The sequence below is a fragment of the Callithrix jacchus genome, chromosome 14 (genome assembly GCF_049354715.1).
Source record: "Callithrix jacchus isolate 240 chromosome 14, calJac240_pri, whole genome shotgun sequence".
NCBI lineage: Eukaryota > Metazoa > Chordata > Mammalia > Primates > Cebidae > Callithrix > Callithrix jacchus.
In genome coordinates, this window is record NC_133515.1 from 44,991,410 (window position 1) to 45,003,855 (window position 12,446).

Below are 12,446 nucleotides of genomic sequence, written 5' to 3' on the forward strand. Positions count from 1 at the left end.
GTTTATTCTCTTGCCACAGACCTCTGGGATCCTAGCTACAGAGGACTTCCCGTTTCCCCTGCTGAGCTGACATTAGACTCTCACTGGAGATTAGATGGAGAAAGGGCTTCAGCAGGCATGGAGCTGGAGGCTTTGTTTGTGAGACAGCTCCAGGGGAGCTTGGCCACTGCCCGGGGAGAGCATTCATCACCCAGGGCTCCCTGTTCTCCCTCTGAGGGGCTCTGGCCCCAAATAACCCTCAGAATGGGAGAAGAAGGGCTTCCCCATAGGATTAGGGCACATCTGTCCCACAGGCCCACCTGCCTGCCAGTCTCTCCCAGGGTTCCTGCCAGACCACCCCATAGAAGAGTGTACACAGTGAAGCCTCAGCTGCTCAGCCCGGGTACTTGGCTCCACTTGAGTGCATTCCGGCAGCCTGGGAGCTGTTTACATCCCTCAGTGCACCCATATCCGAAGGCGGAGGGTCCCCAGGAGGGAGCTGTGAGCAGATCCGGATGTCCCAGGGCTAAGGTATGTGGCTCCAGAGTGTGGAACTGGGTCCACTGCTTGAGCACGAGAGGTGCCCATACTCAGAAAACTGTCAGAGAGGGGTGAGTCACACAGGTTAGTGGGCTGCTGTGGAACCCAGGCGTGCCTCCCTCCACAGGGCTGGTCCAGTAAGAGTGGGGCCTGTCTCCTTGCTGGACCTCTGCCTGAAGGAGCCCCACGACCTGAAATACCTAAAACAACAACAAAGTCGCAGCCACAGGGCCAGTGATCAGAGGTCGCCCCCCCCCCCCCCGCCACAAGATCCAGGAGGGGACCTGGTGAGAGGGGTCACCTCTCTCCCCCTTGCAGGGGGAGAGAGCAGGGCTTCCAAGGCCCAGATACCCAAAGGAGCCGGGTGGCAGAATAAGAGCATAGCTTCCGCCCATTGCTCTCACACGCCATCTACTGAATTTCAGCCCCAACTACAACACGAAAAACCTACTTTTCCTTCCTGTGAGGCCCAGGACTAGAATTCAATAAAGACTCTGTTTAGAGCCTTAGCCCTCTGAAAACTTCCAGAAATGAAGCCAACTGACTATATTTAGTTTACACCACAGTTAAAGGAACACCAACCCTCCCAGATTAGAAAGAATCAGGGCAAGAACTGTGGCAATTCAAAGAGCCAGAGTGTCCCCTTATCTCTAAATGAGTCCACTGGCTCCCCAGCAATGGTTCTTAACCACGCTGACTGAAATGACAGGATGGAATGCAGAATCTGGATGGCAAGGAAGCTTATGGAGATCCAACAGCAAGTTGAAATTCAATCCAAGGAAGTCAAGCAACCCAGTGAAATGATTTAAGAGCTAAAGGTGAAATAGCAATTTTATAAAAGACCCAAACTGAGCTTCTTAAGTTGAAAAAAGAATTGCATAATACAATCAGAAGTACAGCAGAATAGACCAAGCTGAGGAAAGAATCTCAGAGCTCAAAGCCTGGTTCTTTGAATCAACTTAGTCAAAAATAAAGAAAAAAGAGTTTTAAGAAATGAACACAACCTCCCAGAAATATGAGATTATGTAAAGAGACCAAATCTATGACTAATTGTCATCTCTGAGAGAAAGAGAGAGAATAAGCAACTTGGAAAATGTATCTGGGACACAGCCCACAAAAATTTTTCTAATGTCTCTAGAGAGGTTGACATATAAATTCAAGAAATACAGAAGACCTTGTCCAGATAATATGCAAAATGACCATCCCCAAGGCACATAGTCATCAGATTCACCATGGTCAATGCAAAAGAAAAAAATCTTAAAGTCGGCCAGGAAGAAGGTTCAAGTCACATTCAGAACACTCTCATTAGGCTGACAGTGAACCTCTCAGTAGAAACCTTACAAGCCAGAAGAGATGGCAAGGGGAGGGTCTATTTTTCTCATTCTTAAAGAAAAGAAATTCCAACCAAGAGTCTCATACACTGCCAAACTAAGCTTCCTAAGTGAAGGAGAAATAAAACCCTTCTCAGACAAGCAAACGCTGAAGTAATTTATTTCAACTAGTCCAATCTAACAAGAGGTCCTAATGGAGTGCTGAATATGGACTCAAAGGAATAAAACCTGCTACCATAAATACTCACTTAAACACATGGCCCACAAACACTATAGGCAAATTACACAATAAGTCTACATAACAACACAATGATAGTATCAAAATCTCACACATCAATGCTAACCCTGAGTGTAAAGGGGCTAAATGCCCCACTTAAAAGACATAGAATGGCAAGCTTGATAAAATGACAAGACCCAATCATCCTCTGTCTTCAAGAGCTCCATAACACGTGTAATGACGTCCACAGACTCAAAGTAAAAAGTTGGAGAAAGATTTACCGTGCAAAGAGAAAACATAAAAGAGCAGGAGTCACTAGTTTTATATCAGACAAAACAGACTTTAAACAATTAAGAAGGACAAAGAAGAGTATTACCTGGACTGCAAAAGACTTATTGGGGAAAAAGAAGGGTATTACATAATGACAAAGGGTACAGTCCAACAAGAAGGCTTAACTATTCTAAATATAAACACACCCCAATTCGGAACACTGAGATTCGTAAAACATGTTCTTGTCCTACAAGAAGGCTTAGACAGCCACACAATAATAGTGGGAGACTTTCACATCCTACTCACAGATCACTGAGACAGAAAACTAACAAAGAAACTCTGGACTTAAACTTGATACTTGACTAATTGGACCTAATAGATATCCACAGAAAATTTTAACCAACAAAGACAGAATACACATTCTTCTCATATGCACATGGAACATACACCAAGATCAACTACATGCTACATAAGAAATCAAGTCTCAATAAATTCAAAAAAATGGAAATAATATCAAGCTTAATATCAGACACAATGCAATTAAAAAGAAATATCAAGAAGATCTCTCAAAACCACATAAATACGTGGAAAGTAAACAACTTCTAAATTACTCTAGTATGGACATCAAAATTCAGGCAGAAATAAAAAATTATTTGAAATAAAATAGGAAAATTATTTGAAATTAATAAAATAGGAACATACTTTACTAACATCTCTGGGGTACAGCTAAAGCAGTGTTAAGAGGAAAGTTTATTGCTCTCAATCCCTTAATCAAGAAGTTAGGAAGACCTCAAATTAGCAGTCAAACTTTGCATCTAAAAAAACTAGAGAGAAAAGAACAAACCAAACCCAAACGTAGCAGAAGAAAAGAAGTCACTAAAATTAGAGAAGAACTGAATGAAATTGAGATGCAAAATTCTTATAAAAGATCCAATGAAACCAAGAGTTGTTTCTTTGAAAGAATAAATAAAATTGATAGACCCACCTAGCTAGATGAATGAAAAAGAAAGAGGAGATCCAAATAAACACACTCAGAAATGGCAACAGTGATGTTACAACTGGTCCCACAGAAATACTGATCCTCAAAGACTAGTATGAACAACTCTGCATGCACAAATTAGAACATATAGAGAAAATGGATAAATTCTTGGGAGCGCAAATTCTCCCAAGATTGAATAGATGCAAAAATCCTCAACAAAATATACAAACCAAATTCAGCAGCACATCAAAAAGTGAAGACATTATGATCAAGTAGGCTTCATTCCAGATGCGCAATCAGAAATGACAAAGGTGATGTTACAACTGATCTCACAGAAATACTGATCCCTGGAGACTACTATGGGCAACTCTACACACACAAATTAGAAAATATAGAGGAAATGGATAAATTTCTGGAAGCATATAGTCTCCCAAGATTGAATAGATGCACAAATCATCAACAAAATATTGACAAACCAAATCCAGCAGTACATCAAAAAGTTAATATATCATGATCAAGCAGGCTTCGTTCCAGGAACGCAAGGCTGATTCGACATAGGCAAATCAGTAGATATGATTCACCACATAAACAGAATTGAAAGAAAAACCCACAGTTATCTCAATAAAGGCAGAAAAAAACTACCAATAAAAATTCAACATCTATCCAAGGAACATACCTCAAAATAATAAAAACCATGTATGACAAATCCACATCAAATATCATACTGAATGGGCAAAAGCTTGAGCCTTTCCTCTTGAGAACAGGAGAAGGCAAGGTGCCTACTCTCACCATTCCTATTCAAGATAGTACTAAAAATATTAGAGGAAATTAAGCAAGAGAAAGAAATAAAAGGCATCCAAATAGGAAAAGTAGCCAAACGATCTCTCTTTGCTGATGATATATTTCTATACCAAGAAAATCCTAAAGACTCTCAAAAGATCCTAAAACTGATGAATGACTTTAGTAATGTTTTAGGATACAAAATTAATGTAGAAAAATCAGTAGCATTTCTGTTTACCAACAGTGTCCAGGCTGAGAGTAAAATCAAGAACACAAACTCATTTAAATAGCCACAAAGAAAATGAAATATCTAGTAATGCAGCTTTCACTAAGGAGGTGAAAGTTCTGTACAGGCTTAAGGAAATCATAGATGACACAAACAAATGGAAAAAATTCATGATCATGGATTGGAAAAAGTAATATTGTTAAAATGGCCCTACTGCCCAAAGCAATATACAGATTCAGTGCTATTCTTATCAAACTGCTAATGTCATTCTTCACAGAATTAGGAAAAAACTATTCTAAAATTAATATAGAACCAAAAAAAGCCCACACAGCCAAAGCAATCTTAAGCAAACAAAACAAAACAAATGACCAAACGAACAAAAAACAAAATTGAAGACATCACACTCCCAGACTTCAAACTACACTGTAAAGTAACTGAAACAGCATGTTACTGGTACAGAAACAGACACATAAACCAATGGAGCAAGTTACAGAACCCAGAAATTAAGCCACACACCTACAGCCATCTGATCTTCAACAAGGCTGACAAAAACAAGCAATGGGGTAAGGATTTCCTTCAATAAATGGTGCTGGGATAACCGGCTAGGCACATGCAGAAGATTGAAGCTGGACCCCTGCCTCTCGCCACATACAAAAATTAACTCAAAATGGATCAAAGACCTCAAAGACCTCAAACTAAAAAAATTCTAGAAGACAACATAGGAAATACACCGTCAGCCTTGGCAAAGAATTTTTGGCTAAACCCCCAAAAGCGATTGCAACAGAAACAAAAGTAGACAAGTAGGATCTAATTAAAGGGCTCCTGTACAGTAAAAGGAACTATTAAGACAGTAAACAGACAACCTACAGAATAAGAGAAGATATTCTCAGACTATGCATCTGATGAAGGCATAATATCTGTTCGGAATCTATAAGGACCTCAAACAAATCAACAAGTGACAAACAAATAACACCATTAAAAAACAGGCAAAGGAGATCAGCTGATACTTCTTAACAGAAGACATACCCGTGGCCAATAAACATGAAAAAATTCTCAGCACCACTAATCAATACCAATAAAACCACTATGAGATACCATCTCACACTAGTCAAAAGATTATTATCAAAAAGTGAAAAAACTCACAGATGCTGGTGAGGCTGTGGAGAAAGGGGAACACTTACACACTGTGGGTGGGAATGTAAATTAGTTCAGTTACTGGAAATTAGTCTGAGGATTTCTCAAAGAACTTAAAACACAGCTACCATTTGACCCAGCAATTTCATTACCAATGGAAAATAAATTATTCTACCAAAAAGCAAATATGCACTCATATGTTCATTGCTGCACTATTTACAATAATAAAGACATGATATCAACCAGGTGCCTATCAATGGTAGATTGGATAATGAAAATGTGGTACATATATACCACAGAATACTACACAGCCATAAAAAGAAATGAAATCATGTCCTTTGCGGCAGCGTGGATGAAGTTGGGGGCCATAATCCTAAGTGAATTAGTGCAGGAAGAGAAAACCATGTTGTCTCAGTCTCCTGGATCCCAATACCCCTCCAGGCCTTCCATGTGTACTCCTAGACCACACCACCCACCTTCACGCTCCCATTCCACAACTGAGTCCAGTGGCCAGCTTGTTGATACTTCCTTAATTCTCAGCCAGAGCAAGCCCTTGGATGGCCCAGCAGTTCTCACCGCTTCAGATGTGGCCTTGTGGGCATTTCCTGGCACCACTTTCTCTCTGGGTCCTGTAAGCTCCCCAAATGCAGGAGGTCATGCGGTACACCTGTGTGCTCAGCAACATCCAGCATTGTGTTTGCTGTTTCATCTAGGTGTCCTGTTGCTCCCATTGCCCCTTACAGGGCACCAAGCCTTCCCCAAAGGGAGGCAGCAACCCGTGGTCTGAAGTTGATCTACCGTTTCAGATCTCACCAGGGATAGCCTAGACTTCAACTTGCTTTTTAGGGTGTTAGAGCCCCGATCCCTTAGTGCCCAGGGACTGAAAGTTTGGAGTAATCCCAGCCCTGCCAAACAGTAGGGGTGCTGGTGGGGAGTGTCTGCTGTCTGTTCATGAATTTCTGGTGTCCTGGGTCTCTCTCCATTGGACATGGCAGCATCTCTAAGTTACAGACTGCAATGTGCTGCCCTCCATGGTCAAACCACTTCTGACATCTGCTAAGCATCCCGTTCCATGTGTTCTGTCCCCTCTTCGATGCCAGTGAGTCACAACCGCCTAGGTTTTTTCACAGCAATAATACCTAGGAAGTGCCCATGAAGCCCTTTAGTCCTGGTCCCTTGCTCTGCATGGGTCTTCTGGGGAGGCAGCCACTGAGTGGGTCAGTTCATGAGAACCTGCATTTGTGAAGCTCTGGACTGTGTAGGCATCATCCTGAGGTGAAGACAAGTGAGAGGCCCAGAGGAGCTCTGACAGGGAGAGTGCCTTCCACCTTGAGGCCACCCCGGACCTGGAGGAGCTGCAGGCCCTGGCTCTGCAACAGCACCTTTGAGATGGGTGAGATGGTCTCACAAATGCGCAACTCTTGGAAAGGATGCACGACCAATGTGTGTGCTCAGTGCCTGCTCTGAGTCTCCATTGGTCCCTCTGTGTTCCTTTCACATTCGTGCATTTAAAATATACTGATGTTTGTATTTAAAAAAAAAGAAAAAAAGCTAGCCTGAAGGAGCAGCCTAGCCCAGGATATGAGTGTGCCCAATGGAGCTTTCTCAGGAAGCTGGGTGAGGTGTGTAGATGAGATTATTTCCTATATAATTGTGCTTCTCACAGTAAATGACATGTTACATGTCGCGCAAACTCCTTTGCTCATCTAAGATAGAATTAAATAGAGTTTGTTCATTCAGAGCTCCCAGGATTAGAATGCATGGACCCAAGCAAATACTTTATTATACAAATATCTTTTTGGATAAACTGACTCAATGAATGAATTCAAGCATTTGTTAACTCAAACATAATAAATGTAAACTGGTGAATAAATAAAATATTGAGACTTCTAGCTTCTAATACTGATGAAGTAGTTTGTATCAGACTAACCTTCCTGCAGTAACAATTGTAAACCTGGAAAAAAAATATAAATAGTAGCCATTTGTATTTGATTATCCCAAACGGGCAGAAACTAAAGAAGATACATGCTTTAAAAGAAATGCTTATTTATCTATTGCTGATAAGAGTTGTCTAATATTATGTGGCAAAACAGTCCATTGATTACCCAATCCCTATTCCCCACCTCCCTCTTTCCTTCTAACACAGCTCCAATTTGTTTAAGTAACAACAACAACAAAAACCCCTTAATTTTAGAAAATGTATTCCTTTAGTTCCAGGGGATTACATGATTGGTCTGAATCAGTAGTTTTCAACTAGGGTGTGACTTTTCTCCCCTCCCCTGGAGACATCTAGTGGTTGGAGACATTTTTGGTTGTTACCGCTGGAGGGTACCCTACTGGGATCTAACGGGTAGACTCCAGAGACGTTGCCAAACATCCTACAATACCCAGGGCACTGCCCCACAGCAGAGAATGTTCTGGCTTCAAATGTTTACAGTGCCAAGGCTGAGAAAGCCTGGGCTAAATCAGTCTTGATTTCTTTTAAGAAAATAAAGCAATATTATTTCCTTGGCCTGTGATTGGCCAGTGGGTGGCCATATGATCTCGGTTCCTGCCAATGGGTTGTAAATAGAAATTTGCTAAGTGGGACTTTCAGGAAAGATTTCTCTTTCCTGATAAGGAAGAAGAAACTCAGCTGGCATGTGACTCTGCCCTTTGGGTGTTCCTATCATCCTCCCTCAATGAGGATATGAGGCTGGGGTCCAGAGACGATTGGCCTTTTTAGGACCATGAGGCAACAATACTAGAGAAGGAAGATTGAGGAAAGAAAGAAAGAGCTAGAACGGCTGACTGCATTATTCCAGAGCTGTACCAGCTTGGACTGCCTTCCTCTGTACTCACATGATCGGGATCAATCTTTGCCTATTTAGGCCACTGGGACTTAGTTCTCTTTTTTAATCGCTGAGAACATTCCTTAGAGATACTCCTGAAAGAGGCTGGATAACACCGTTGAGCACACATGCCTCCAGACCTGGACCCACCTCAGCACTGGTGACTCTACTTCCTTTACTCCTAAAGCCCCTTTGAAAGTTCCAGGCTCACCACATTCCTGCACTCATGCTGCAGAAACCCAATACCGAAGGCTACTCCTGGGATGACTTCAAGCCAATGACACTTGAAGCTCACTGCCCAGCTCTGTTTGGCCTACCGTTCCTTCTTATCAGTCCAGACACCATCCCTAATTCTCCCTTGGCTCTTGAGGAAATGTCTGATGTTGCAGCAACTCTGATGCAAAGGACTCAGCACACACTCAGGAATAGAATCAAGGGCTTCTTGGGGTTTAGGATTTAGGTGTACCCCATTTTAGGTTGATAAGCCTATTTCTTCAGCATGCTTTTAACCACTAGGTAAGATTCCCTGGCTGCAGCATGGCCCTTGCAGCTCATGCAGTAGAATATGACCCCAAGAAGGGACACCCCAAGAGTTCTCTCCTCACTGCCTCTAATGATGCAGCTTACCCCTCAATCTTCCTCTGAGAAGTTACTGTTGCTACACCGGTAAAGGCATAGCCTTAGTACACAGTGCCTGGTCAATGGACAATCATCCTGTCTTCTTGTTCATGACCTTTGGTAGCTTCTCTTTTCTCCTGTTTGACCCAAACTAATCACAATACAGAGAATCCTGGGGCAACTTGCCAACCCCGTAGTCTGAAGTTGATCCCTACCTCAAGAGACCTGCCAGAGTGTGTTTGGTTTTTGCTGAGAGCTCCTCAGCATATTCCATTATGCTGAGGATAAATTAAAGGATAATTCAATTTCCACTCCCTTGGAGTTAAGGGTGAGGGATGGGAATTGCCTGGGAGTGGCATGAAAAAACCTTCTGGGGCATTGGAAATGTTCTACATATTCCTCTGGTTGATGGCGACATTGGATGTATATATGTAAACATTCATTGAGCTGTGTACTTAACATTTGCACTTTATTGCATAGTTCAATAAAAAGGTTAATATATTTTAAAAATGTAAAACACAAAATAAAAAGGAGGCCCACCCAGTCTTCAGCAGTCTCAAGATACACACAAGTTGGCCATGGCTCAAGCCCATCAGCACTGAAAGGCTCAGGTTCCAGCTGCCTAGTGCCTGGAGCCAGGCCAGAAGACCCGGAGCTGTGGTCTTCCTTCAGGGATGGGGGGGATGTGAGCCCATGGATAGCTACAGCTCTACCTGCTGTGGACGGCTGGGGTAAGGCCTGTGTGAAAAGCATCAACCAAACTAACTCAACCCATTGGAGGGGCTCAACACAAATAACTACTGACATATGGGTTCAGTTATGGGGAGGATCTCTCTGCCCCAAGCAGACAGCAGGACAAGGAGAAGCAGCACATTCCAGGCAGGATAAGGGGCACTACTGATCCCTTGGGAAGGAAACAAGAGCACAGAGTGAGCAGGGAGACAGAAATTGAACACTGGAAAGCTGCCACCCAGGGTTGGTGAGCCCATACCCATGATCCTGAGCTTGAGCACAGCTGGCTCTTTCCTGGGCTGCAGAGAAGCAGGAGGGGCAGGGAGAATTAGAAGTGACACCATCTGGGGTGGAAAGGACTAGTGAAGGATTTAAGACGTTCCCCCCTAAAGGGAAGTCTATCAATGGAGTGCCTTTCTCAAAACAAGGAGGCCAGGAAATTTGACCTCTGTTTTAGATCTCCTCTCCTTTCTGCATTGGGTCCAGAGGGCTCATACTCCTTAAGCCCCCCGAGGCTCCCCAGATCAGTGGCAGAGATGGAAGTGTTGGCTCCCTGCCCCTCCTGCTTCTCTGCAGTAGCACTCCACTGAGGCACAGCAGGTGGAGATGGCTCAGCTGAGGGTTCTGGGGGCTGTGGATTCCCTGGCACCTTCTCCCAGCTCTAAGAGACAGCACTGAATATGTCAGCCTATGTCAATGACAGCGGCTGACCCAAGGGAGGAAGAAAAGAGATGATTTTCCTGCTTGGAAGATGACTGGGCTCATTCTTAGCTACTTTTAGGCACTCCCAGAGAGACTCAAAAATTACTTCAATGCACTCAGCAAGAAGCTTAAGTTCCTTAACCACAGGTGGAACATACAATCTGTTATTAGTATTCATGTAACCCTCTTATAAACAGAAGGCTCGTGGCCTTAATAAACAAGGAATATATCTGGGTGAGGGACACCGATTTGAGATTCGAATATGGCAAATTTCACTGAGTGCTGAATTAGATATATTCTGAGGATAAATGTTAACAATGGCTGTCAGCAGGATGGCAACACCTTTAATGCTATTTTTTGCCATCACAACCCCAACTCCCAAAGGACCTAAATTCTTGTGCATGGAAGATTCTTTATAAGGACTCAAATCTACCTTGACAAGTCCTCTAAGGTCTGGTCCAATGCACATCGGGAGGTGAGCAGGCCTTGAACCTGGCATTTCTGGAAGGAAACCAGTCTCAGCTGGAAAGCAAGTATCTGCAGGGAAGTAACAGATGGAGATAAGCACAGTGTAGGGGTGAAGTCTCCTGGAAGTAACAGGTGTGCTGTAATAATTTGATGATGTCTGGAGGTAACAGGAAATTCAGGAGCAGCTGAAGCTCAGAAGCCCAGAAGATGGAGATTAGCATCAGAGCAGTCAGTAGGCAGCAGGCCCCCACCATCGCAGAGGGGTCAGGAGTGGGGATCTAGCAACTGTAACAGGGTCTTAGGCACATACAACAAAACAGGGACTGCTTCCCAGAGCTCAGGTTGAAGGTGGAGGCTGGGTGTCAGGGATAAGGTGGCTACAGGATGCACTGACAATCATGGTGATTTGACTCTGGGGATTCACTGGGCTTAGCGTTGGGGGCTAGACCCTGCCTCATGGTGCTCTCAGGGCCTTGGGGTGACCGAGCCTTGGTATATTGCATCTAAGAGTTCTACATAGAACATGGCTGTATCCCAACTTGCTTTGCCCTCAACAAGTCGTATGTGACAAATTCCAACTCCAGAGGCTCAGAGCCTCTGGCCTGCCCAACCACATCCTGTGTACACCTTGGTAGAAGTTCATCTTGGGCCTTTCTGATGCAGTCGCCTTTCATTCCTGGCTCCAGGCAGCTAACCACTGCTCCACCTCCTCGGCGGAACTCACTCCTAGCAGCGCAGTCATCCCCCAGAGCCTCCTGCTGCATACACACACACTATGCAACACCTCACCCAGTTCTGCTCTATTTGATAGTCCTCCAGACTCCAGCATGACCTTCTGTGGACATCTGCACATGTGTCCCCAACACTTGTTCCCCATTTATTCTTGTTCCTGAGGTGAGAGGAGCCAGGGATGCTCTGTGGTTTGGATAGGCGTGGCCAGGCCCCTCCCAGGTATAGGAATGGACAGTTAAAAAATGAAGTCCAATTTCAACAAGAGAGAAAGAAAAAGAAAGATTTTAAAAGCCTGGGCAACATAGTGAGGCTTGGTCTCTACTAAAAAATTTTTTTTAAATTAGCCTGGCATGCTGGCTCAGACCTATAGTCGTAGCTACTTGGGGGGCTGAGAGAGGAGGATCACTTGAGCCCAGGAGTCCGAGGCTGCATTGAGTATGATCGCACCACTGTACTCCAGCCTGGGTGACACAGCAAGACCCTGTCTCCAAAAAATAAAAATAAATAAAAAAATAAAAGAAGTGCTGAAAATCCACAGCCCTTATTCATTTGCAACGGAGAGAAATGCCTGGAAGTTACCGCTAAAGGGCTTAGACCAGTTCCAAAGGGAGATTCACCTGGCTCTCTCTCTCAGGGATTTTCATGATACAGGCTGGGCCACCACAGACAACAGGCTTCCTTGGAATCTGGAGATTACTGGGAGACTGAGATATAGCCTCAGACTCAACAGCTAAGTCTGTGCTATGGATAGTGTTTTTGTTTATTTTTAATTTGTGTGATTGATTTTTCTTTTTTTTGCTAAAATTCCCAAGAAATTTCTCAAAAGATACTCTAGAAAGAAGCCCCTAGAGATGGCGTGTCCTGGGAGAGGGGTGCCAGTTCCTTTGTACCATGCCGCTGTGGGAGG